Source organism: Pinus tabuliformis, chromosome 8, assembly GCF_031772625.1.
Source record: "Pinus tabuliformis cultivar Carrire ecotype Pingquan chromosome 8, CPIR1, whole genome shotgun sequence".
Lineage (NCBI taxonomy): Eukaryota > Viridiplantae > Streptophyta > Pinopsida > Pinales > Pinaceae > Pinus > Pinus tabuliformis.
This window is the reverse complement of record NC_142294.1, coordinates 225,865,885-225,891,926: the sequence shown is the minus strand read 5'-3', so window position 1 is coordinate 225,891,926 and position 26,042 is coordinate 225,865,885.

Below are 26,042 nucleotides of genomic sequence, written 5' to 3'. Positions count from 1 at the left end.
AAGATCTAAGGACTATCAAAAACATGATCATTAAGGAACAAGAGGCTGAGATACAAGCCTTGTTAGTTAATTTAGAGAGGGCTAAATGGGTGATCAAATATCTAGAGCAACAAAACAAACAATTGACTGACAAGCAAGTCCTCATGGCGTTGCAAATGATCAAGGAGAACCGACAAAATGCTAAGAAGGCAAAGGTCAAGTTGACCTCCATTGAGCAAGAGATTGAGAATGACTAGGAAACTTGGCTTGAAAGTGTCAACATATAGCTTGAAAGGCTGCTTGAGAAGGCCAATAGCGACAAGAAGATGCTTTGCCACATGGCCTATCACTATATGACCCGGAACAAAATATGCAATATAAGGATGAGTAAGCTTAAGAGAAGGTTGAGGAAGGCCTTAAGGATCAAAAAGGAGCAAGACAAGCTAAAACTCTTGGGTGAAGCGTCACTAGCCCTTCAAAGCAGCCTTGTGCCAGATTTGGGCAAGTTTTGACAAATTTTGGTCATTTTCAATTTTTGGTATTTTGAAACACAGGAATTTGACTTTTGATAGGGATAGTTTTTGGAGAAATGACTTACATATCCAGATTCAACGTGATGAGATCATCAATCCCTGAAAGTTTTAGCAATTTTGGAGCAAAAATTGGTCACCTAAAGGTCAAAAAACCATCAACAAATGACCTCTCAGCCTCTTTTTGGACACACAGGAAGCAACCTTGGGAGATTCCACTTTTGAGGGGCACATGACCTCCAGTAGAAGTGGTGTTACGCACCTGGCTAGTGGCACTATGCATAGAGCCAGTTTGCTCAAAAATCCAAATTTTGCCTAATTTTTCTACATGTTGACTTTTTCTCTCATTTTGGATGAATTTATGATTGTAAGTGATGATATGCTATGTAAATGTAATTGTAGAATGACCTTAGTGGGTAGATTCATCATTTTGAGGTGGTCTGGGGGTGAATGAATCAATTTCCATGGTTTGAGAGGCAAGTTGTTCCACTATGTATATTCTTGTTCCTTGTTGGGAAATGGTTGCAACATTCCCTTATGTCTTGGATTAGACCCCTGATGGCTAGCATAGGTGGTTCTGATGTCTATATTATGTATTTTTTTAGTCATTAGCAAAGGTTGGACTCTCTTGGATGCTCTGAGCTACATTGTACATCTCTACAACAGTTTGGCAAGGAAATAAACCAGGATTTGCAACTATTTTTGTGGGATTCTTGTGGTAATGTGTTTTTGCATATCTTCTCTTTCTGTAATTAGTTTTTCTCATGTGTTATGAGTTCCAAAATCTAATTCATTCTTCTAAACTAAATGAAATCAAGAATATATAGGTAGAATACATTGGTGACAATGCTCTGCCTTGGGAATACATTTAGTTTTTTATGTTTTCTATAGTTTGAAGAGAATACATGATCTTTCCATGCCCTCCTCAAATCCTCATCAGTCTTATACTTGCCATCTCACACAATTACAAGTGTTTAAACACCTACCTACCTCACCCCACAAAACACCTTGCATTCCTAACTTGATTTCCCGGACCCAAAGCTGACTGCTCCATTTGATCCAGCAACAGAACCATCAAAATCAACCAAAAAACCATAGAGCTACTATACCTAGCCTAAAATCCATATGTGATTCAGTCATCTCGATTGATATTGACAGGGAGAGAGCCCTCTCCTGACCTGGTAGGGCCAGCTGCCAGGTTAAGCTTGGTGTGTGGTTATCCTAGGATTGCCTCCCTTCAGCCTAAGGTCAATCTAGGCTCTAACACTATCCATCTATCTATACATATATCTGTGGATGATAAGTTGTTCTAAAGGCCAAGTTTGTGCCCAAACCTACAAATAACGCCTTCCAAAACATGGAAGTGAACTTCACATCCCTATCTGACACAATCTTCTTTGGAACACTGTGTAGTCTAACCACATCTCTGATGAACACCTGTGCCACATCGCTACCTGAGAATGTATACTTAACCAGAATGAATTGTGAAATGTTTTTTAACCTATCTACAATGAACATGATGGAATCATGTTGTTTCACTATCTTCAGGAATCCTATGAAGAAATCCATGGAAATGACCTCCCATTTCACTTTGGAATCACGATCGGTTGTAGCATTCCACTTGGATGTTTACACTCTAGCTTTACTCACTGACAGTTGAAACACCTTACGACAAAATCTGCTACATCCCTCTTCAAATTCTGCCAATAATAATATCTCTTCACTTTTGTTAGTGTCTTTTGATAACTTGGGTGACTTGAATAAGGTTTCGCATGAAACTACCTTAAGATGACCTTCTTGAGCTCACTATTGTTTGGTACATACATCCTATCTCGGAACCTTACCAATCCATCTATTGTAAGAAAATAATCCATACTCTGTGCACCTGCACCTATAACCTGTTGCAACCTATGCACAATATCCATATATATAACATCCTTTTAACCTGCCTGCAGGATCCTATCTTATAAGTTCGCCCCACAAGACCTCATAGCTTCCAAGTGATCTACCTGTACCTATCTACTAAGAGAATCTTCCAACCCATTCTCTTTACCATTGATGTATCTGATCTTGAAATCAAACTCGCTCACCATGGCCAACCATCTAGCCTGCATGGCCTTCAAATTTGGTTGGTCAAAAAAATACCTCAACACTATGTGATCACTCATAAGTACAAACCTCCTACTAATAATATAGTGTCTCCACATCTTCAATCCATGTGTTATAGACATTTTTGTGCCCTACAACACCAATCATGAAATGTCCATAAATCAAGGGCTCCTAAGTCCCTAAAAGTGTTGTTCTAACCCCTAAAGGAACAAGGTCAATAGATTACAGCTTCTCCCAGAAGTTCTCCATGAAAAACTACTTAGAACTGGTCAAAACTAGATCAATGCGCTTGCTCCATGGCTAGGGTGCGATGCATCGCACCTTGTACACACGGGAAGTGCGTTGCATTTCAAAATGCCCTTCTGTGGGGTGCGATGGATGGGAAAAGACAAGTGGCGGAGACAGTTTGCAAGGTGGATGATCATGGAATCTTCCAGAAACTTCTCCTGGGACACTTGCCTCTCAAAATTGCCCAAGGATGAGTAAGAGATCAATGAGATCTCCAAGTGGCATCAAGAACTATCAGAGAGAAGACACTAATCAAAAATCCAGAGTTGACTCACACCTCTGCAAATATCTATATATAGATCTCTTATCCTAGAGATCCAAGGGAGAGAGGCTGGAATTTTGCATATTGTAAGGAATTGTTGTTGGTTTCTAGAGACAAACATTAGATTGCTGGGTGATTTATGCTTTGTTTGAGGTGAAGAGGGGCTTCTTTGCTGGGAGGTTGATGCTGGGTCGGAACCACTGGTTGTAACTCCTCTTGGATCTTTTCTTGTTTATCAATAAAAGCTATTTGAGTTTTCCTCCATGCTTTTGTATCATTGATGCTTGTTACATTTTGCATGGTTAACTTAAATCTGATCCTAAGTTGTTTATGAATATAGATCCATGTCTTTGTATAGTGCTCTTCTTCTGTGATCTTACACGTACTTTGTGAAGCTGGGCAAGCAAGGGAGCAGGTAGCTGGAGACTATCAAAGAGGAGAGGGATTGGATCAAAGGATTAGCGCAAGACACAGGTTGGTTCTTTCTATTCCTCTCTATCTATAATTCATAAAGGAAATACAAAAGTAGTTTTTCTCTGTTTGTTTCTAAGGCAGCTGTCACACCTTAGTGGGATAGAGAAGTTCTAAATAGACACTTTTCCCGGTAACAAAATGGTGACTCCACTGGGGAGTGTCTAATTAGTTTGTTTGTGTATCTCTTTGTTGTTTGTTTCATAAACTTATAAGTAGCTTTCGAACTACATTTGCCATAACAAATGCAAAGTAGATAACTGTTGCTTCAATCCATTCATTGGATCTGTTTATGATTTAAACAGCTGATTCACAAACTATCTGATTTCCCTTGTGATAGCTCTTAGATCCTCCTTAGATCTACCCCTGATTGTTGCATTACTGATTGCTTTTTACTCGGCCAAAAACCAAGGACTGAACTGCAAACTGTGACCCGGAACCTGGATAAAGTCTCGTTTCTGGCCCAGCGCAGGTACTATTAAGAGATTCTGAATTTCAGTGCACTTCCCGAGTGGACAACCTGCGCTGCATTTCAGATTCTCTGTGTTACAGGTGCGCTGATCAGACTAGCTCTGTGCAGCTGTGGTTCTTGTGCTTCATTCTTTCCAGTTCTATCCCTGAATTTTGCTGCCTGTGATCAATATAAGTCTGTTTGAAATCTCTTTTCCTTGTTGTTATTCCACCTCCTTTGTACAAAAGAACTGTAGATGTTTTTATGTGTTTGTTCAGTCGTTTACAGTTTTCCTTTGCAAAAGTAGAATAGTCGTACTGTCGTCCTTTGATTTGAATATGTCGCAAGTGTCGATTTCGATCATAGGAGAAAGTTTGAGTGCTGTTGATGGTCGATTATACTGTTACTATTTCCTTTGGTCTGAATTTGTAATTTTCTAGTGTCAAGAACGAGTGTTCATTTCAAAATCGTAAGGTGTCGTAATCATCTCCATTTTTTATTTCGAAAAAGAGCTTGTTTATATTTGTCGCTTGAAAAGAAATTTAGATTTGTACATCAACTTTATTTTTAACATCAATACTAAGAAAGTCGAAAACAAATACATGCATGTGCATTTGCATATAGACAGTCTGTTTGGCTTGATTTAGGAAAGTGCATTTACAATGTGCTCTTTGCTCTTTGTGAAAAGATTCTGTCTTTCTTTTCCCCTAGTAGCTAGGATTTTCATTGCACAAAAGAGATAAAAGTTTGTTTATCATCTTTAGATTGCATTTTAGGAATTACATCTACATCTCGTGGTGAACCCGAAAGGAAAACTTCATAAACAAGATCAACTTAAAATAAATTCAATGAATCTAACAACGCTTTGGAACTTAACGCACAACATTTAGAGGTCTAGGCTAGAGACGTATTCCGGCGTCATAAAGCCTGGTGACTGTTGTCCTCACTGATGGTTGGGTGACTCCTCCACTTTGAGACGATAAGTGCGAGTACGGACTTGTGCTCCCACGTATCATCGAGTATATTTTGGGAGACCCCTATAGGCTTAAATCCTTTATCCTTAGGAAGCCGTGTCTACCGCCCTATCGATCGCAATGCACTGAACACAGCATTCGGGAAGATTGATTGCCGTACCGTAAAAAGTATTCTGCAGTTTTGCGATTGGTTTGGTACTCCCTCTACCTAGACCTCCAGAGCAGTCCCTTTCGTTCCTTTTCAGACTCCTTAACGGAAAAGGTCCATCTAAGCACTTGTCACTTCAGGCTCATTAAAAATCGAAGGCAACTAGAGTCATCTTTTGTTTTTTCTCGACTCTTAAAAACTGAAAAAATGAGTTGTGTCAAAGCATCTAAAATTCATTTAATTCGGAAACATACTTCCCCTTTATTTTAGTTGATCGAGTAATCCGCAATCGTGGAAGAAAGTCAATTGAAACCCCGTCGTTCGCGGAGGCTTACGAGTCAACCATCATTGTCTCCGGAATCGAAACCAGTACGGACAAAGCCAACTTGTTTAACCAGTTCCAAATCTCCTATTAAAGTTAGAACAAGCGTTCCAACGACATCAGAAACTCCAGTTACTCCAAACATTTCTGGTATCCCTGCCTCTACAGAAGAAGTTCAGCAGCCACATAAGGACAATGATACTTGTGTTACCGAACCAGTTCCATCTACAACCGGTTCAGAGAGTCTTACTCTTCAAACATCTATTGCTGCCGATTTCACACCTTCTTTGGCACGAGAAATATTTTACAGACCTGACGGTCTTCCCCTTCCACCTGGTCTAATTGCCATAGAAGAAATTGTAGAAGATCCTCAAACAAGTACTCCAACGCAATTTGGAGTCAGGATCATTCTATATCCTTCTTCTTCGGAAGTTAGTCTACCACCAGCAGAAGCTCTTGTAGAATCGTTAGGTAATCTTTTGGATAGACTACAAATGTCTGAACAACCGTCAACATCTAGGACTATGTCGTCTGACACAGCGATGACAGAACTCCCTGCTATCACTCCGACAATGTTCGCCGGTATACCATCTGTCTCGACTAGCTCTCAGCCGCTAGAAGGAGCCCACTCAGGGGCTATTTCGACAGTATGGTCTATTCTTGTTTGTTCATCTGGAAACTCTTATGTTGAGTCTCAACAAATTGATCCATTTGGAGGTCAATTTGGGCAGTCCGGCCCCCAAGGGCAAACAATTCCCTTGAGTTCTAGATTACCACCGTATGGGGGGCAATATACCTTTTCATTATCCCCTCTGGGAAGATATCCATATGGGAGTTCACAACAACATTCAGGTTATATTGGAATTACCTCAAGTGGTTGGGTACCTATACTACCTCAACAACCAAGAGTTGTGTACTCAATGCAACAATGCGTACCTATGTCGAATATCCCAACTACGCTATCTATTGTGATGATGTCGCAAGTTCAAGCGCTGCCTGTTGTATGCCAACCTCAGGTTTCTCATGCTGTAATGCAACAGACCCTTGACCCTGCGACCCAACCACAATCGCCAACTAGTGGAGCGACACAGGTTCAGACGGGTACAATTACCCCTCATCTTGGTCAAACTGTTAGTATCGGGCAACAGCACATGGCTTCACAACCATGGCTGGTGCAAAACCAACAACCGCAATTCCAACAAGTATACCATGGTTCTGAGCAGCAAATCTTTGCTAACAGTGGACAGCCGTACATTCAAAACGGTCAAAATCAACCATTTTACAATGGTCATGTCCACCAACCTTACCAAACATATCAACAGCAAATGCATTATGCCGGTATGCAAAGACCAACTGCTCAGGCAATCCCATCTTACCCTGGGTATGCTTCACCTAACCTGAACCAACAGTTACCCTTTGTGGCAACTTTAGAGTAACCTGATTTAAATCGGTTAACAAACGATCCAATTGCTTACGCCCCTTGGTGGCCAGCGATTCCGCATAAACTTCCATCAGATATTCCTAAATTTAATGGAAATCCGGGTGAAGATCCATCGAATCACGTGATGAACTTTCATCTATGGTGTTCATCAAACACCCTAAATGATGATTCGATAAGACTTCGCCTCTTTCAGAGGACGTTAACAGGTCTAACGGCAAAATGGTACATCGAATTGCCTAGAGCTTCGTTCGACAACTCCAGTACCTTAGCCACAACCTTTTTAACCCATTTTCAATTACCAATAAGGTACGAAATGGGAACAGAACTTCTTACCAATTTCAAACAGACAACAGCCACTCACATATCTGATCATATACATGAGTGGCGACGTCGTCGTAGAATGGTAAAAACGTATGTCCCCGATCAGCTGTTAGCTGAATGGTTTATCAATTCATTACTGCCTTCCATCACGGAAGATGTGGCAAAGGGGGGAGTTGTAACAGAAGAGCAAGTTATCGCTCGTGCGCAATATCTGGACTTGATTTACACTCAGTCTGGCACGCTCTATGATAAAATACCTGACGCCCCTAGACCGGAATTCTCAATTCCTCCTCCTCCTAAATCAAACAATGACTCTCATGCTGGCGATGGCGTGATTGGCGCAACAGACACAAAATCGACAAAGGCTACATATAAAAAGGCCCGTAAGATTTCTGGTCAAAATGCAAAAGAGGAACTTCTTGCCTCGGAGGTAAATGTCGTGTCGACCGACAAGGGCAAACGACTGAAGCAACCAGGGGGCAAGAAGAAAAAGAAAGGGAAGAAGAAGAAACAGGATGAGTCATCTCCTGAAAAACCTTCTGCAAACCCTTATGGGCAAAGGAAACCCCCTGCAGGGTGTCATATATGCGATGAGGATCATCGGACGAGAGATTGTCCACATAAAGCTGAAGTTAAGAAACTCTTTAAGAGTTCAAAAACCTCAGCAGTATTGACTGATCTGTTTCCAAACCCGGGAACCAAACTGGTTGCTAATCAAAATGCTTCCTGATCCCAAGTGCTTATGTTGTCTATCTCAAAGTAGCAAAATGATGCTTTGACAAGGAATAAAGATTACGGGAATCCAAAGCTATCGAATAACAAGGCTAATGAACAACCTAGTAGTTCGACAACAACTTTGACCGAAGTTGTGCCACCCATCATTCCTGAACCAATGATAAAGTCGCCAAAGGGAGTAGTACACAAATTTACATTTAATCCTCGTGCAAAAGTAGCACAGAATTGTAATATAGTAGAGGACCTAGCCCAATCGCCGTCCGCTATGTCAACACTTGAGGTACCGCAAAATTACCCCTCCCAAAAGCAAGCTTTATTATCAGCAATAGTTGGGATTGACCCAATGGATTCCAATCTTGTGGCCTTTGATCATAAAGGATATGACCCTCAATTACCGACTCAACTAGCTTTCCTTATTCAAGTGAAAGCCCTCAACAAAACTGTTCGTCGAACAATTATTGATGAGGGGGCATCTACATGTATTATGTCGATGAGTTGCTGGAAAAATTTAGGGTCACCACCCTTGTCGAGATCGTCAATGACATTAAAAGCATTTGATGGACGATCATACACTCCATATGGGATTTTAAGTAACTTGCAAGTTGAACTGGGGGGCAAAAAAGTAGAAATTGATGTTGAGGTTATCCATGAAGACCTTGATTACAACATCCTACTGGGTAGGCCCTGGATATATGCCATGGCCGCAGTTGTGTCGACCTACTTCAGGAAGATTGCATTTCCCTTTCAAGGAATAATTACAATCGTCGACCAACAAACATTTCTCCCCAACAATTCACAATTTACGGGAAGCATTCCAATGATCCATGGAAGCAATCATTCGCTTCAAAATATTGGAGTAGGCCTCCTAAAAGACCCTACCTTAATGGGTACTTTTGCCCTACCGCCTCCGAGTAATCTGGCAGAAGTGGCCACAGTGGAAACCTACAATATGAAATCTTTTATATCTAATGGATTCAGAAGATTCCTAAACATTTTGTCAGCATGGATCATCGCCATTTTAGAAATATTGTAGCAATCAATTTTCTTGGCCTGGGGGGCAAACCCAAATCAATGCTCATCGAGTGTTTGGATAGATAGGTCTAAGGAATATGGTACCTCTTCAGATCCTTGGTCGCATGTACATTCTACAAACGAAGGAATCATTCAATCAATGATGATAGGAGAGGCACCATGGGAAGATTACCACCATCTCTCCCATCTTCCGGATTACCACAGAGATTATTCCAGCAACCTTAATCATCCATCAGTTTTTGATTTCCTATCAAATACTGTAAATATGGTGGATTTCGAGTATGGTTCTTATCTCATGTCGACCTCGTTAAAAAATGAAACAAGGAGTCATGAGGATAGTTCTTTTACTGTGTCAACCTCATTAAAAAAATGAAACAAATCCCCTCTCCAAATCTCAAAGGTAAACCTTAATTCCAACCACCGAGTTGAATGCAATGAAGCTTGGGGGGCATGCACCTCAATTTGTGTTATTATGCTGGGGGCATGCAAACTTATCGAGCAGTGTTACCTCAAGGTTCAAGCTCGTTAAAAAATAAACCTGCATCGAGCAGTTTTAGCACATAGTTCAAGCTCGTTAAAAAATAAACATAATACATGAGAAAATGTTTCCCTCGGCGTTTAAGCTCATTAAAAAATGAACTATTCCCCGATAAATAACCATCGTGAATGTAGTACTTCAGTCGTTAAAGCCTTGGTCGGGTTTGCACCGTCACCTCCACTTTTTCATTGGCCGATCATTCACCTCCATTTGATTGTTTACCCATTTTGAGGAACAGCTGCGAAGAGTGATTTCACTAGCCATCCTTGTGACACTGCCGTGATTGGAAAATTCCAAACCTTACCTGGAATCAGCTGCTACCCGTTTTATCACTCGTTCCTCAAAAGATGAGTCTCCTTTAAGCTCTTTTCAACTGACTCGTAAAATATGAAAAGATTGCCGAGTCCTTGGCCTTTCCAGCTCGTTAAAGGGACAGGAAGTGCTATCCCTCCTCTAGATTTTAATCTTTTTGGACCTGAGGGATTATTACACAAAAAGATCGAGTGCTTGTTTTGTTCGGCTCGTTAAAACTATCGAAAATTCATCCCTTCTGTATTGTTTTATACTTTTTCGGACTTAAGGGATTAGATGACGAAAAAGGAATTTTGGAGTTACCTTTACGTTCCTTTTCAGACTCTCTAAAATTGAAAAGGACCGAGTTATCTTTGTCGTTAAACTCGTTAAAAAGATTAATAGCGACAAACTTGTCTTTAGACGAGAACGAGTTTCACTATCGCTAGGCTCGTTAAAACATAGCGATGGGTTTGCTTGAAGGGAAAATTATAGAACAAGCATATGTAATCCTCCTCAAGCTTGACAAAAATAAAGAGGTACTGGTCAGCAATGACTGGGGAAAAATTGGGAAGAAAACTCAAAGAAACTTTCTTGGTAGCAAGTCACTCTTGAACATGACACTTCCACTTCGTGTCCAAGTCGGGTTGGGTTGTTTCATTCACCGGTCACATTGCCATGGTCACACCATACCATCCACATTTGGGGTTAATGCTACCAATCCATCACATCAGTGTCGCCGATATGTTCAAGAGAAGTCATCTAGAGAAGTCACCTGTGTCTCACCCACTACCATACATTATACTCCATTCTTTCATGACCGCCGCCCTGAACCTTATATCACCAGATCGTTTTCACCTCCATTAAAATCATTTGCTCTATTCCGTGTCATTGATGTGGGCTTCATTAAGGCCCTCCTGTGACGGATCACTTCTTGTCAACATCAGCTCATTATCCAAGAAGTTGATCTAGGAACACCCCATTCAGTACATTGAAGCTTGCATGCCTCAATGGCAAGTTTCTCACTTCCGGCGATAGGTTTACATCAATGGCCTTCGACCGAAAGATTTTGCGTGGTGTTCAACGCCAAGTCCTTTATTCACACCACATGAATTGTACTGCAGTACCTTGAGGATCATTATCATTATCGGTGATTCCTCTCGTGCTTGTTAACGGTTTACATCATTGACTGGTAATCAAGCGATGTCTTTCCATGTTCGACTTCAGAACATTTCTCACATGGATCGACTTGTACTTTGAGTGAAGATCGGACGAGATTGAAGACCCCGGATCTAGTTTCATCCATCCGGGCTGCGATATATATTCAGGGAAATAAAGACATTAAATGTACATCATTGCTGCATAGATAATCATCCACTCAAAAGGATGATGGCTCTACCAGAATCATCAGTCTACACTCAGACGATTGTCTGTCCTATGTACATGGAAATGAATTTATAAAGCTGAGCATGGGAATGCCCGCCTCAGCTAGATCATGAAAACAGTATGAAGATAATGTATTGTATTGTATCTTATTACAGGTCTCCTCCCAGCATTAAAAGAACTTCGGATCCTCATAATAAAGCATTTCACCCGACACCAAAAGGTTAACAGCCTCATACTTTAGGGGGCAACTGTTATAGACATTTTTGTGCCCTACAACTCCAAGCATGAAATGTCCATAAACCAAGGGCTCCTAAGTCCCTAAAAGTGTTGTTCTAACCCCTAAAGGAACAAGGTCAACAGATTACAGCTTCTCCCAGAAGTTCTCCACCAGAAACTGCTCAGAATTGGTCAAAACAGGATCATTTCAGCTGCTCCACTGGCTAGGTGCGTTGCATTGCACCTAAATACACTATGAGGGTGCGTTTCATTTCAAAAGTCCCTTCTGTGGGGTGCGATGGGTGAGAAATGACAAATGGCAGTGTCATTCCGCAAGGTGGAGAGATAATGGAAGCTTCCAGAATCTTCTCCTGTGACACTTGCCTCACTGAATTCGACCAAGGATGAGTAAGAGGCCTTCAGTCTCCAAGTGGAAGCAAGAACTGACAGAGAGAAGACACTAATCAAATCACAAGCTGACTCATCCTCCTTACAGATATCTATATATGGATCCCTCATCCCAGAGATCCGGAGGCTGGAATTTTGCATATTGTAAGGAATTGCTGTTGGTTTCTAGAGACAAACATCAAATTGTTGGGTGATTTATGCTTTGTTTGAGGTGAAGAGGGGCTTCTTTGCTGGGAGGTTGATGCCCGCCTCAGCTAGATCATGAAAATATTATGAAGATAATGTATTGTATTGTATCTTTTTACAGGTCTCCTCCCAGCATTGAAAGAACTTCGGATCCTCATAATAAAGCATTTCACCCGACACCAAAAGGTTAACGACCTCATACTTTAGGGGGCAACTATTATAGACATTTTTGTGCCCTACAACACCAAGCATGAAATGTCCATAAATCAAGGGCTCCTAGGTCCGGTAACACCATGTATGATCGTTGCTAACTCCAAATCATGTGTCAGGTAGTTATACTTGTGCTCATTCAATTTTCATGACTCAGAGTATACCACCTATCCATCCTACGTAAGGACTCCACCAAGTCCTCTCTTGCAAGCGTATGTAGATACCAAAAAATCTTTGTCTGGATATGCAATCTGTAACACTGGTGCATGTGTCAACAACTACTTAGGTTTATCAAAGCTAGCCTTGCACTCCTCTACCCATTCAAACATCTTACCCTTCATTTACAATGATGTGATGGGATAATCAATCTGCAAGAAGTTCTTGTTGAACCTCCTATAATATCCTGGTAGACCCATGAAAGATATAACCTCATCCACACTCTTAGTAGCTACCCACTCCATCATGGAAATTATCTTCTTTGGATCTATTGCAATGCCTTCCTTGGAGACAAGGTGTCCCAAGTAGTGTATCTTAGTCTAAAAGAAACTACACTTGTTGATCTTAGCATATAACTAATGCTCCCTCAACAACCTCAACACCATTGCTAAATGCTCGACATGATCTTCCTAATTTTTAGAATATACAAGTATATCATCAATGAACACCATAAAAAAATTATCCAAATATGGACACAACACAATATTCATCAAACACATGAATGTAGTTGGAGCATTAGTTAAGCCAAATGGAACAACAACAAACTCATAATGCCCATACCTGGTCCTAAACACAGTCTTGTAAATTTCCTCCTATTTGATGTGTACTTGATTGTATCTGGATCTTAGATCAATATTTGAGAACACTATTACCTCCTTCAACTGATCGAACAAGTAATCGATCCATGGTAAAGGGTACCTGTTCTTGATAGTCACTTTGTTCAACTACCTATAATCAATGCATAATCTGAGAGGATTGTATTTCTACTTCCCAAAAAAGATTGGTGCACCCTAAGGTGATACACTTGGCCTAATTTATCCCTTTTTCAACATTTCCTCCAACTATATGTTTAAATAAACTAACTCAGGTGTGCTCATCCTCTAAGGTTCTTTTGATGATAGAGTTGTCCCTGGCACTAACTCGATAGAAAAGTCTACCTCCTTGTGACGTGGAAACTTTGTAATGTCCTAAGAAAAGACATCCTTGAATTGATGTAAAACTGGGTACCTACTCAACACATATGCATCCTCAACCTCCTTACCCTTATCACTAGAAATGTGTATTGAAAACAACATACACCCTTTCCTGCGGCTACACTTCTCTTGCATAGTTGTGGCCATCTTAACGGATGTGGATTTCTTCTTACCATGTAAGACTCTTGGTTCCCCATTGTCATCAACACACTCGATAGCTTTGTCATAATAGTCTACCTTGGTTCTATGAATATACAACCAGTCCATGACCAACAACATATTTTGTGAACCCAACAATAATACATTCAAATGTGTTGTGGTAGGAATACCATTCAAGTAAAATGCACAAGCTCTTACCCAATGATGAACTCTATTCTTTGTACCTGTAGCCAATTACACTAACCAAGACTCTACATGCAATTCCTTACCCAAACCACAGTTATCCACCAAGTGAGGACTAGCATAGATATAATTAGATCCAGCGTCAATAAAAATAGAAATAACTTCATCACAAATCTTACTATCCATCTGAATGATAGATGCCTAGTGTTCTTCCTACATGTTATCCACTACTGCATAGATACATAGAATACTCTGACCAACTTCTCCAATAGTCTACACCTCCTCTGCACTATATATCTGAGGCCTTCCACCCTAATTATGTGGACAATCTCTCTTAAGGTGCTCCTTACCACATGTCCAACACTCCAACCTACCAGTGCCCTCACCTCTATGCCACTGTTGTTGATGTGACCCATGTCCATGTCTAGCAAGATTAAATCTCTTTTGCAGTTCCAAATTCTCTTCGTCATTTGCATGTGAAGGCCTTGTCCTCTTAGGTTTTCATTTACCTTTACCTTTGTCCTTTCCTTTCCATCCATGCTGAGATTCATTCTTATGATTTGATTTTTCATGACAATGCTTCAATTTCGCAATAACTTCATCAAGTGACTGAGGCTGATCATACTCAATCTGATATCTAAATGCTAATGGAAAACCACTGGAAAATATCTAAACTTTAGCCTTCTCATCAGTAAGATACGGTGCATACCTCAATAGCTCCAGAAACTTGGTCGTGTACTCTTTCTCTATAATTGATCCCATATTTAGCTAATATAACTCTTTGGCCTTATTGTCGTAGTACATTTTTGATAAGTATCTCTTCCTCAAAAACATCTTGAACTCTCACCAACTCAAGTCATTTTTCCTAATGCCTTGGACCTGCCTAACATATTCCCACCAAATGTTTGCTTTACCTTTCAAGTTGAAGATCACTATTCCGGCTTCATGTTATTTGTGCAATCATGAAACTCATAGAATTTGTTCATCCCAAGAATCTAAGCCTCTCCATCTTCTTGATTCTTCATATCTCCATCAAAAGCAGGCAATTTTTCTTTCTTGAATTCATCTGGAAAGTATCCATAATCATTCCTCCTGTAGGGATGATAACAATGATGATCATGATGTCGATCAGAACCAAAACTAGAATAGTACCTGTACTCATCTCCTATCCTATCTAAAGTGTCCAACAACCTACCATCTCTCACTGGTGTTAGATCTATCCAACCTATCTCTACCAGGAGACCTACTGCTACATGCCCCATTAGTTCTATCCTCATGTCCATGGCTGATAAGAAGTGGACCTTGTCATTGCAATTCTAACAAAATCTGAAGAAGTACTTCATTAGCCTATCCTTGCTTCTCTTATGCATGTATGATCCATTAATTATCTTCTTTACAACTCCTTATCCATTCCTTCAAATTTCTCAATGTAACTGCCAAATCAGAAGAGTTCCCAACACCATATTGCTCTTTTGATTTATAAGGAGAGTCTTTGTAATCAACCATCTTTCTAGCCATTTGATCCCTTTCCCACAATTCATAATATGTCAAATAAACCAAATCACAATAAATCAACATACCTTAGCATAAATCGGGGAGGATACCTCATCTTCAAGATCATCAAATCAAGGTGATACATGTATAACATAATCATGACAACATATATACATTCACAAATAAATGTATCAACATATAAACATCATTCTAGCTAGTTTCCAGTCATCAACGCAAGGCCATATCAACAATTCATGCTATGACCTCATGCATGACAACAACCATTACTCCATTGTACACAATTCCACATGCAAACAACAATATGCATAAGCAATGCCAAATCAAGTGGACATACTCATAGACGCATGTAGTCGAGCAGAAGCAATCAATTCTCGTAATCAACCTACAAGACTGATGCATATAATCAAATCTACAAGAATGTAGCCTAACATAAAAGGATGTAAGTAGGCGACATAAAATCAACATGTAACTAGCATATAATCATATACAACCAGTCACATACTCATGACAAATGAAATTCAAAAAACAAATATCAATTATCCATAACAAACATACTAGAACCATAATCAATCATAAAGCCAATGCAACAAGCACATGAAATGCAAGTGTAAGAGACACACATGCAAACAACATGCATGCATGACCAACACAAACTTCCCATCTAGTTTGAGAGTTGATCCATGCTCTAATACCAATCTGTAACACCCTCCTCCCACATCCACCCAAGTAACCATGCCAACCAGGGTAAACATGATACGAGAGGCTACTATGATCATATTTGACCTCCTATGTGACCTTAAGGAAGTACAATCAACATAAACATCACACACAATCATCCAACATCATCAACATCACCCTTAGGAGAGAATCAGTGATTCAGACAGCCTGCCCCTGGGTCCTGCTATTGTTCTAGATCTCTTAGGCCATAGTTTCTCTCATGATATATGCATGGGAGAGACCAACAACCTAAAGTCACTCTCACAGACCTGCCTGCCACTGACTGTGGACCAAAATTTCAAGTTTTGTCCCAATGTCCCTAGGATTTAAGCCACTTTTTTAGGCCCATAGCCCAGGTCGTTGCCCATAATGTAGTGATAGCTTGAAATCATTAAAAATATAAGGCAACAATGATGAAAAAGAAATAAGATGAACAAGACCATAATTAGACCCCTACTAGCCATGCCATACATTTCATCAAACATATCATCAACATGTAACCTACAGGTGTAAACAACATAATTAAGTGTAGGGATCTCATACTTATGTAAGAACCTCTATAAATCTTGTTCACTCATGTCATTTGCTGCATTATCATCTATTACGCCATAGATACACTATCCATTCATTTACAAGTAAAAACATGATGAGATCCATACATAGTTGTTGTCATAAAATATACATATAACCAACATAATCGGAACAAAATAACCATAAACATACAGACCATCCAGGTCAACATATACATCAATACATTTGCACATGGAAATAAAGGCAATGAATTTATCATTAATGAATGCATTAAACCAACTAGAGATGGGACTACCACATTCCACCCGACAATAGAATGGCTGCGCCAAATCTCTATTCATCCATTCACCCCTATGCCATATTCAAAGCATGAATGCGGCACTCAAACAAAAAGAACCAACTGAGGCATACCGAGGCTAAACCACCTCAGCCCCATCAACAAAAATAAGGATTTACCATAATCCATCCCAGATCATTACACCAACATAATGAACACATCATAACAGGCTTTATCGTGATCTCCACCTGATCAATAGGAAAAACAAGCATGGATGCCACTAGATTTCTCGACATACACTCTAAGGAATTTTCTTGTCTCCTAGTCTCTTAAGCTTTACCGCAATCCAAACTAAGATAACTAGGCCTTAAACCGAGACCCGCTCTCCAGGTTTTACTGCATATCCAAAACCTGGGATTACTAGGCCCAATGGAGAGAAAACCACCTATAGGTTTTATCATATATCTCACCATTCAATAGTAAGGATTCCTAGGCCATTTAAGGCAACAAAAAATATGGATTTACCAAAACCCACATTCTGGCTCAGGGGTTACTAAGCCATGTGTTCTATTATTTTGGATATCCACCTAAATCAACTTTGAATCCATTTGGCAATCCATATTATCCAAAACATGAGAACCCCATTTTTATCGGGAAAACTAGTGTCTATGCAGAGCTGCTAGTCCCACTAAGGCTGGTAGCTACCTTAGAAACAAACAAACTAAAAACTACTTCCATTTTCCTTTATGAAAGAATAGATAAGAGAGGAATAAGGAGACCAACCTCTGTCTTGCGCTCGGTTCCTTGCTCGATTCCTCTCCCTTCTGATAGGTCTTCGCCACTCGCTTCCTCGTCTACCCAGATTCAAAGAGCACCTGTAGAATCAAGGCATCATAAAACTATTCAAGAACATAGATCTATTATCATAAACAATATAGGACTAGATATATATTGACCACACAAATGCATATAACATCAATCATACGAGAATGTGGAGGAAAACTTGAATAGCTTTATTGATAATCAAGAAAGAGCAAAGAGGATTACAACCAATTGTTCTAACCCAACATCATCTTCTCAGCAAGAAAGCCCTTCTTCACCTCATGAAAAGCTTAGATCACCCAACACTATGATATTGCACCAAGAAACCAACAGCACTTCCTTACAAGATACAAAATTCCAGCCCCCCCGGATCTCTGGGATGAGGGATCCATATATATATGTTTGCAAGGGGAATGAGTCAATTTTCGAGATTTGATCAGTGTCCTCTCTCTGATAGATCTTGATTCCACTTGGAGATTGATGATCTCTTACTCATCCCTGGGCGAATGCAGAGAGGCAAGTGTCACAGGAGAAGTTTCTGGAAGATTCCATGATCCTCCACCTTGGGGATTGACCCTACTATTTGTCTACTCTCGCCCATCGCACCCCATAGAAGGGCTTTTCAACATGCATCGCACCTACTGTGTGTATTCAGGTGGGATGCAACCCACTTTGACCATGGAGCAGGTGAAATGGTCCAGTTTTGACCAGTTCTGAGTAGTTTTTCATGGAGAACTTTTGGGAGATGTTGTAATCAATTGACCTTGTTCTTTTAGGGTTGGAACAACACCTTTAGGGACTTAGAAGCCCTTGGTTTATGGAAATTTATGATTGGGATTTTAGTGCCCAAAAATGTCTATAACAGTTGCCCCTTAAAGCATGAGGTCGTTAATCTTTTGCTATTGGGTGAAATGCTTTATCATGAGGATCCGAAGTTTTTTCGAGCTGGAAGGCGACCTGTAATAAGATACAATACAATACATTATCTTCATAATATTTTCATGATCTATCTTAGGTGGGTATTCCCATGCTCAGCTTTATAAATTCATTTTCATGTACATGAGACAGACAATCGTCTGAGTGTAGACTGATGATTCTGGTAGAGCCATCATCCCTTAGATTGGATGATTATCTATGCAGTAGTGATGTACATTTGATGTCTTTATTTTCCTGAATATATATCGCAGCCCAGATGGATGAAACTAGATCCAGGGTCTTCAATCTTGTTCGATCTTCACTCAAAGTACAATTCGATCCATGTGAGAGATGTTCTGGAGTCGAACATGGAAAGACATCACCTAATTACTAGCCAACGATGTAAGCTATTAACAGGCGTGAGAGGAATCACTGATAATGATGATGACCCTCAAGGTACTACAGTACAATTCACGTGGTGTGAATAAGGTACTTGGCATTGAACACCACGCAAAATCTTTCGATCGAAGGCCATTGATGTAAACCTATCGCCGGAAGTGAGAAACTTGCCATTGAGGCATGCAAGCTTCAAAGTACTGAAAGGGTTGTTCCTAGATCAAGTTCTTGGATAATGAGCTTATGTCAACAAGAAGAATTCTGTCATAGGAGGGCCTTAGTGAATCCCACATCAATGACACGAAACGGAGAAAATGATTCTAATGGAGGTGAAAACGATCTGGTGATATAAGGTTTAGGGTGGCGGTCATGAAAGGATGGAGCGTAAATGTATTGTAGTGGGTGAGACACAGGTGAATTCTCTGAGCGACTTCTCTTGAACATATCAGTGACACTGAAAAGAAGGATTGGTAGCATTAACCCCAAATGTGGATGGTGTGATGGAACCATGGTGATGTGACCAGTGAATGGAACAACCCAACCCGACTCGAATGCGGAGCAAAAGTGTCATGTTCAAGAGCGACTTGCTACCAACAAAGTTTCTTCAAGTTTTCTTCCCAATTTTTCCCCAGTCATTGCTGACCAGTACCTCTTTATTTTTTTCAAGCTTGAGGAGGATAACATATGCTTGTTCTATAATTTTCCCTTTGGGAAAACCCATCGCTATGTTTTGATGAGCCTAGCGATAATGAAACTCGTTCTTGTCTGTTATGGACAAGTTTGTCGCTATTCAGTTTTAACGAGTTTAAAGACAAAGATAACTCGATCCTTTTCAATTTTAGAGAGTCTGAAAAGGGACGTAAAGAAAACTCCAAAAATCCTTTTTCGTCATCTAATCCCTTAAGTCCGAAAAAGTATAAAATAATACAAAAGGGATGAATTTTCGGTAATTTTAACGAGCCGAACAAAACAAGCACTCGATGTTTTTGTGTAATAATCCCTCAGGTCCAAAAAGATTAAAATCTAAAGGAGGGATAGTGCTTCCGGTCACTTTGACGAGCTGGAGAGGCCAATGGCTCGGCAATATTTTCATATTTTATGAGTTAGTTGAAAAGAGCTTAAAGGAGACTCATTTTTTGAGGAATGAGTGATAGATTCGGGTAGCAGCTGATTCCAGGTAAGGTTTGGAATTTTCCAATCATGGCAATGTCACAAGGATGGCTAACAGGATCACTCTTCGTAGCTGTTCCTCAAAAGGGTAAACAATCAAGTGGAGGTGAATGATCGGCCAATACAGAGTGGAGGTGATGATGAGAACACGACCAAGGCTTCAAAGGCTGATGATAATACATTCACGATGGTTATTTACCAGAAAATGGTTCATTTTTTAATGAGCTTAAACGCTGGGGGAACACTTGCTCATTGCTTATGTTTATTTTTTAACGAGCTTGAATTCCGCATTAAAACTGCTCGATAATCCAATCGTATAATAAGGATGTCTCATCTAAGATGCCATTTTTATGGAGCTTGCACCTTACAAAGCTTTGCTTTGGATCCTTTCTTTATGCAAGTTAGGAAACGACCAATCCTACGAGTTTAAAGGGTTAGAGGACCTATAAATTTAAAAAATAAATGGTCGCTCTTCACTTGCATGCCAAAAGGTTTGCATGCCCCTAGGTATAGCGAAAAATTTCCAGGTTACCAAAGATTGTTCTATCTATACCACAGACAAAACACTTCCTCGGCGATGTCTACCGAAATAGACAAAGGTGAGTGGCGCAGATGCCTCCACTCACATAACTTTGATGAGGGAATCTTATTCCAGCCTAATCCCATTTTCCTAAATGGATGGGTGTGTCAGAATAGTCATATATCCTCTGCAGAAACCTACACTATACCCAAGGTTTTCCTGCCGAAGCAGACCAAGGTGCATGCCCCCTGGGTTTCAGTAATGTCCTCCGAATCACTCGCGCTCATCAGGAGGATGGACTGGGAATGGATGAGACATTCCTTGTGTGAAAAGACCATTTAGGGATGGTATATGACTATTTGCTATGTGTGAACCGAGGAATGAAAGCTGGTCTACGAGCTTGACCACTCTTCCTTTGTCTGGGAAACACATTACTCTAAAGAGTGAGGAGACAATGGCTCCCATGCAATAAATATAGTCACGTCCAAGGAGTAGATTATAATCCAGGGGTCCTTGGACTACCATTACATTCATGTGAACGGTTTTCCTTCTCAATGTTATCGACACATTGGGAAGGATCCCTAATGGTCGACTGGTTCCTTTGTCAAAGCCTGTTAGATTTCTCATCTCAGGCAAAAGTGATGGTGAACCAAGAACTTTCCACGCAGTTGAGGAAAGATACTCACAGAAGCCCCTTCATCTATGATGGTACCGGCCATGACCATTCTATATATTTGAGCAATGATTTGAAATGGTACACTAGCTGGTAAACGGGGTTTGCCTAATAGATTCCAGTCAAAGGAAAAAACTAGGTTGCTTGGAGGTGGGACCGAATAGACGGCCAGATATGACTCTGACGAACTTCCTTCCTGCGGTAAAGGAATGGGTAGACTGCCCCCATGTTCATCGGAGTCTGTGCTTATGAAGAGAATTTGAATGGTGTCGTTCTTGTTCTCTTCGGTGACTGTGTCATCTAAAGATTGATCCTCTGAAGGCAAGACTGGGTCAACTGCCACCTCGACCTTTTGAATTTCGTCTGGTGTGGATTCAGATGGTTTATCTTCAACGATATATGCTTTGGCCAACCACAAGGGCATGTCAGCCGGATTTTCAACTAGTGACAGACTCAGCAAGAGTTTCTTATATCCAGGAGGAAGCCGTAATGGTGAAACCGCACGGTCATCCAAAACTCTTTTAGCTTCGTCTAAGAAGGGACAACAGTGGACGGTGTGATCTCCTTCACACAATTTACAAGGAAATTTATATTTTCCTTTTTGTCCAGGGGCTTCACTTTCACTAGCTGATGGTGTACTTCCAACATGATCATCAGAGGTTGATGACACCAGATTGTGTAAACAAGGAGGCCAGTCCCTTAAGATCCGAGGGATGCAAGGACAATCTCAATGATACTGGTCTCCTTTGCAAATGACACATGGCGATTTAGGCCTGGACGGTGCAATGTGTGGATTTTCGCTAGACGAGGCCTGGTCACCCCTTTTCGCCTTTGGCTCCTTCTTCTTCTTCTCTTTCTTCTTCTTTTCCTTCTTCTTATCGGTTACTTTATTCTTGGCTTTACCAGCTTCATCAAGCGAAGAGGAAGGAGGAGAGGAAGAATTGGACGAAGTAGAGGGTTGGGGGGTGACTTTGGTATTGTTTAGTTGCTGACTTGATTGTTCAGGAATCGCGGTGTTCTGAACAACATAAGTTGAGAAGAGCCATACGGTCAAGCCGATTTTCAATCCTGGAAGAGACAATGTGGCCATATGGGGTGCACCGACATCTTCCCAAGAGGGGAAGGGACTAAGATTTCCTCCAAGGGGAACTTCTTGGTTGGTGGATTCCATTTTTCTGAACCTAAGACCAACGCAGGAAAGGTGATGTTTATTCCGATTAAAATAAATTTTAGACGCTTTGACACAACTTGTTTTTTCAATTTTTAAGAGTCGAGAAAAAACAAAAGATGACTCTAGTCACCTTCGATTTTTAATGAGCTCGAAGTGACAAGTTATCAGATGGACCTTTTCCTTCAAGGAGTTTGAAAAGGAATGAAAGAGACTACTCTGGGAATCTAGACAGAGGGATTACCAAACCAATCGCAAAACTGCAGAATACTTTTTACGGTATGGCAGTCAATCTTCCCGAATGCTGTGTTCAGTGCATTGCGATCGATAGGGCAGCAGACACGGCTTCCTATGGATAAAGGATAAAGCCTATTGTGGTCTCCCAAAATATACTCGACGGTACGTGGGAGCACAAGTCTGTACTGGCAATTGTCGTCTCAAAGTGGAGGAATCACCCAACCAACAATGAAAACAATAGTTACCAGGCTTTATGACTCCGGAATACGTCTCTAGCCTAGACTTCTAGATGTTGCGTGTTAGGTTCCAAAGCGTTTTTAGATTCATTAAATTTATTTTATAATTGATCTTGCTTAAGAAATTTGCCTTTTAGGTTCACCGCATGATGTAGATGTACAATTCCTAAAATTCAATCTAAGATGATAAACAGTCGTTTAATCTTCTTTTTGCAATGAAAATCCTAGCTACTAAGGAAAGAGAGATGGCATTCTTTCAACAAAGAGCAGAGAGCACACACTATATGAACTATCCTAAAACAAACCAACAAACAATCTAAATGAAAATGCACATGCATGTATTTGTTTTTAGCTTTCTTAATGTGTGAATGATAAATAGAAAGCTAAGCGCAAATCTGAATTATTTTTCAAAGCAACATTACTACAAGTTTCTTTTCAAGACAAAATGAAGACAATGACGACACTTTGTGATTTGGAATTGAAAAATTGCTTTCGACACTTGAAAAACTATTAATTCAAATCAAATACAAGAGTAACAGTGTAATCGACTATCAAGAACAATCAGATTCTCTTCTATGATTGAAAACGACACTTGCGACACTTTCAAATCAAGAAACGACAGTTCAATTACGCTACTTCTTTGTAAAAGAGAACTGAAAATGACTCAAAATACATAAAAACATTTATAGTTCTTTGCACAATAGAGGCGGAATAATGGCAAGGAAGGGGGTTTCAACATAGGTATACTGACTACAGACAGCAAAACTCCTGAATAGAGTTGAAAAGAGTGAACACAGAAGCCAAAATTTAAGAGAAGAAGAAGTTTGATTAGTGCACCTGTAGCACAGGGAAATTGAAATGCAACGCACCTACTACACTCGGGAAGTGCGATGCATTCAGGTTTCAAAGAAGACATAGTGTGATGGACCAGGGACAAGACTTTAACTAGGTTCTGAGTCATAGTTTGCAGCTCAGTTCAGGGATTTAGGCCGAGCAAGTGGTAATCAATAAATCAATCACAGGGGTAGATCTAAGGAGGTTACTAGAGCCACCACAAGGGCAATTAGAGAGCTTTTAAATCAACTTTCTAATTCATAAACAAAACCTGGAGATAGACTGAAGCAGCATTGATTTACTTTGCACTTGCATAGCAAATGCAGTTCGAAGGCTAGCTGGCTTGACTTCAGGCTCCGTCTGTAAGTTTATAAAGTAAACAAATGTAGATAAACAAACAATCTATTCGCTCCCCAGCGGAGTCGCCATTTTGTTATCGGGAAAACTAGTGTCTATGCAGAGCTGCTAGTCCCACTAAGGCTGGTAGCTACTTTAGAAACAAACAAACTAAAAACTACTTTCATTTTCCTTTATGAAAAATAGATAAGAGAGGAATAAGGAGACCAACCTCTGTCTTGCGCTTGGTTCCTTGCTCGATTCCTCTCCCTTCTGATAGGTCTTAACCACTCGCTTCCAAAGAGCACCTGTAGAATCAAAGTAGCATAACACTATCCAAGAACATAGATCTATTATCATAAACAATATAGGACCAGATATATATTGACCACACAAATGCATATAGCATCAATCATACAAGAATGTGGAGGAAAACTTGAATAGCTTTATTGATAATCAAGAAAGAGCAAAGAGGATTACAACCAATTGTTCCAACCCAGCATCATCCTCTCAGCAAGAAAGCCCTTCTTCGCCTCATGAAAAGCTTATATCACCCAACACTATGATATTGCACCAAGAAACCAACAGAAATTCCTTACAAGATATAAAATTCTAGCACCCCCAGATCTCTGGGATGAGGGGTCCATATATAGATGTTTGCAAGGGGAATGAGTCAGCTTTTGAGATTTGATTAGTGTCCTCTCTCTCATAGTTCTTTATTCCACTTGGAGATTGATGATCTCTTACTCATCCCTGGGCGAATGCAGAGAGGCAAGTTTCACAAGAGAAGTTTCTGGAAGATTCCATGATCCTCCACCTTGGGGATTGACCCTGCCATTTGTCTACTCTCGCCCATCGCACCCCATAGAAGGGATTTTCAACATGCATTGCACCTACTGTGTGTATTAATGTGGGATGCAATGCACTTTGACCATTGAGCAGGTGAAATGGTCCAGTTTTGACCAGTTCTGAGTAGTTTTTCATGGAGAAATTTTGGGAGATGTTGTAATCAATTGACCTTGTTATTTTAGGGGTTGGAACAACACCTTTAGGGACTTAGGAGCCCTTGGTTTATGGACATTTATGATTGGGGTTGCAGTGCCCAAAAATGTCTATAAGACCCATCTCACTATGGCTATCTCCAAAATACAAGGCTACGGTGACAATATTATTACACCTAGCAAAACCCATGCCATGATAGAAAAGAACCACATGCAATGCCATGCATGCAAAATCTAGCAAGGAAAATACACATGCAAGTTGATACCTGCAATGAAGCCTGATGTAGCTTCTTGTTCCTGCCTTTCCCTGCTTGATCTTTGTGTCCTCTTGCCTTCATTTCCTTTCTTGCTCCAATGCCAAAATATTCCAAGAAAACTCTAAGTGTCCAAGAGTGTCAAAAAGAGAGAGAGAATAATGTGAGATCTCCAAAAATCCACTAAAAAAATGTTACCAACTGATCCTCAAAAGCCTTTTTATGAATGAGGCCTCTATTTTCTTCATTTTCCATTATTTTCCTTCAGTTTCCTCCTCACATACAACCTGTGACCTTTCACCTCCCTTTTCTCCTAATTTCCATTATTTTCATACATAAATATGCCCAAAATTTCATCTTTCCTTTTCAAAGCCTTAGTCATTGCCTTTTCCAATTTCCTTAGCCATAAACAATCAAATGAACACCCCCTAGGATCTTTTACCCAACATTTAGCTCGGAATAAGTGTCCCATCAACCATGGTTACTGCTTTTAGCTTTTATTACATGGAATTCTCACGATGGTTGTTACACTAATGGAGAAAAGGTATTCCATGAAACTCATGATGAGAAAAAAATGAATTTTAATCATGATTTCAAAGAATCCAACTTT